The sequence below is a fragment of a genome, unplaced genomic scaffold, assembly GCF_019419815.1.
Source record: "Pyrus x bretschneideri cultivar Hongxiangsu unplaced genomic scaffold, Pyrus_bretschneideri_v1 Contig36, whole genome shotgun sequence".
NCBI classification, from domain to species: Eukaryota; Viridiplantae; Streptophyta; class Magnoliopsida; order Rosales; family Rosaceae; genus Pyrus; species Pyrus x bretschneideri.
The window spans coordinates 2,042,159-2,045,638 of NW_025999679.1; the positions used below are offsets into that span (position 1 = coordinate 2,042,159).

Consider the following 3,480-nt stretch of genomic DNA (forward strand, 5'->3'; position numbering starts at 1 on the left):
TGTTATCTTGTATATTTCTTCTGTGTAGTTTAAGGTGCATATGCTAATATGAATTTCTAGTTGCCTTTATGCATTTGACCGTCATTATTTTCTGACATTGACTTTTTTTTAGAGCAACCTTGTCATGTTTTTGAGGACATTATTTATGCATTTGTTTAATTTGTTTAATTTATGATTTCATCCTATAGAATTAAAGTAATTAGTAAAAGAAACTCACCACGACAATCTTTAAAGCTAATTTTCCAAATGCAGCCGGGTTGTCAAATTTTTAGAAATTGATTCATCCGAGATAACATATACTGGGAAGAATTAGAATTGAACCAATGAAACTGTGAAGGCTACAATTGTAAGTCTAAAATTACATCATGTTCCAAAATCTTCAGAGATATTTTAAGGAATTGGCAAATCAATACCTGGTCCCTTCGGGGACATCTGATAAAATTGAAACGATACAGAGAAGATTACATGGCCCCTACACAAGGATGACAATCATAAATCGAGAAATGATCCAAATTTAGACGGGTATAGCATGGCTCACAGACCTTTTCAATAGGATTTTGAAAACGAAGAAGATGCCAAATGAGTGGCGAAGGAGCACTTTGGTGCCTATCTACAAGAATAAGGGCGACGTACAAAATTGCATGAACTATAGGGGTATTAAGCTAATGAGTCATACAATGAAGCTCTGGGAGAGAGTCATTGAGCATAGATTGAGCAAGAGACACGCGTTTCGGACAACCAATTTGGGTTCATGCTAAGGCGCTTAACCATGGAGGCAATCTATCTCTTACGAAGATTGATGGAAAGATATAGAGATAGGAAAAAAGATTTACACAGGGTCTTTATAGATTTGGAAAAAGCGTATGATAGGGTCCTAAGAGACATTCTTTGGAGGATTTTAGAGAAGAAAGGAGTATGAGTAGCATATATCCAAGCTATAAAAGATATGTACGATGGAGCAAAGACTACTGTAAGAACTCATGAAGGACAAACCGAAAGTTTGCCCATAACTGTAGGGTTACATCAAGGCTCATCCTTAAGTCCTTACCTTTTTGCATTGGTAATGGATGAGTTAACAGGACGTATTCAATATGATATTCCTTGGTGTATACTTTTCACAGACGATATAGTGTTGATAGATGAAACTCAGGAAGGGGTAAATGCGAAGCTTAACCTTTGGAGAGAAGTGTTGGAATCTAAAGGTCTTTGCCTAAGTTGATCAAAGACAGAATATATGGAGTGCAAGTTCAGTGCAAATGGAGGCCAAAATGAGTTAGGGGTGAGGATCGGAGATTAGGAAGTACCAAAAAATGACCGCTTTCGCCAAAGAATGGAGAATCAGATAGAGACCTCAACCATAGCATACAAGCTGAATGGATGAAGTGGAAGAGTGCATTTGGCGTGTTGTGTGACCACCGTATACCATTGAAGCTCAAGGGAAAATTTTATAGAACGAAAATAAGGCCGGTGATGTTGTATGGCACAAAATGTTGGATGGTGAAGCATCAACACGTACATAAAATGGGTGTAGTGGAGATGAGGATGCTTCGTTGGATGTGTGGGCACACGAGAAATGATAAGATTCGGAATAAAGATTTCCGAGGTAAAGTAGGAGTAGCTGAAATTGAAGGAAAGATGAGAGAAAATTGGTTATAGTGGTTTGGACATGTGCAAAGAAGGCCTACTGACGCTCCAGTTAGAAGATGAGACTATGGGATCGAGGTCCACGGCCGAATGGGTAGAGGAAGACCTAGGAAAACTTTGGAAGAGATTCTAAGAAAAGACTTAGAGTACTTGGATATAACGGAGGACATGACACAGAACCAAGCACAATGACGTTCTAAGATTCATATAGCCAACCCCACTTAGTGGAAAAAGGCTTTGTTGTTGTTGGCAAATCAATACATGAGGAGACTTCATTAGATGACCCGTAGTAACTAATAATGATGTTGCATTATTGTTGATCTTAAAAACTACTTAGCTCATGTGGCATGCAGTCCAATAGCCAATAAGATAACTATGTTGTTATGATGAATATAGGTGTGCCAACTCGCCATCAAGCTCAGTTGGCAAGTAGGATAAATGTGGTGGTGGTGTCGAACACGCTTCTGACTTCTGTATCCGAGCGATCACCGGGCAAGGAAGAAACACATCGCGGCCTCTAGGTTTTAGAGCCTGAAGACAAGGCTGCTAGTCATTATGAAGTTCAAATAGGGTTAACTTTCAATGTGCCAAACACTGAGCAACCTAGTAACACCTCACTTCATCGAGAAAGATAATGAAATGACCTATTTCAATAAGAAAACCGAAGACTCCCTATTGATAGAGACTTGGATAGATAACCAGCTGAATTTGAAGCAGTGTTGTTACCCCAAACTGAAAATGCTCCTCGATCGCATGATTCTATGGCACCAGTTTTGTTAATCTAAACAAAGATGTCGTAGGTTGTTATTACCATGCTGTTAATCCAAATTGAAGGTATGTTGACGAAGTCAAGGAAGTTAGTGTTTTCTCAAAGGTTTGAGAGGGTTCCACATTGAGCTAGAATTTGCGCAAGGCGTTTGTGTGCTGAATTGAAGGTCCTTTAAGTGTTGCAAAGCCACTTCTATTTATTGGGATGGATTCATGTTGATCACTCACGCCGAAGTAGAATCCTACCTAGACTGTAACTCCTCGGCATCTCCTGATCCAATCCCTTATTAGATAGGCCTAATCCATGCACAACCTTTGCCCACTCAAATTAGAACTAGGACTCTGAACCCAATCCTCTTTCTGCATTTGATTCACTCCTAGTCTGATCAAACATGAGCCTTGATTCTTGGAATGGTACGAATGTTTTCAAAACTCTTCTTGATACTAAACAATTTTACTTATGGAAGGACTCGGACGATCACTCTTCATCCTGATCCCTCAAGAGCCTTTCTTCTCTTAGGACGGCCGTCACACTATGTGATGGACTCGGCCTAATTTAAAGGATTAAGAGCTGGCCGAGAACCCCCCAAGCCATTTCAAGTTTATAACTTCATTCGGCCTAGGCCCAATGTTTTAGGCTCAAACAATTCCAGATATACCCAGTGTTAAGCTCAATGTCGATAAGGAGATTCAAATTGCTCCTTCTTACCTGGGTTGGAATGCCTCAATGTCAAAAACCTCATTTTAGGCTAGATTGCAATCTAGTTGGCAATAATGCATCTATTACGCTTGCTCTATGGCCCAAATCATTTTTAGCTTATTGAATGTGATTAACCTTGTCTGAGTTTTGAATTTAGAACTCCTTCACAAATTAAGTTAATTGAAATTAAAATAAATTATCATTTACTATTTGACAATCAAACCTTTACACAATGAGCCAGCAAATAATAAAAAATGTATACCAATGCCTATAAGTTTCTTGTACAGTTGAGGTTCTTAAAAAAAGTGCCGTGTATATTTTACGCTTACTTTTCTTTTCTTCCATCATTCACTGCTTCTAAATTTCAA

General features: G+C 38.8%; 1 non-coding gene across 1 annotated transcript; it reads left to right on the forward strand.

Moving 5' to 3' along the window:
• The first annotated feature begins 416 nt into the window (after positions 1–416).
• LOC125480850 lies at positions 417–518 on the forward strand. Its single transcript, XR_007261116.1, has one exon. It is a non-coding gene; the product is annotated as a U6 spliceosomal RNA (small nuclear RNA).
• The last annotated feature ends 2,962 nt before the right edge of the window (positions 519–3,480 follow it).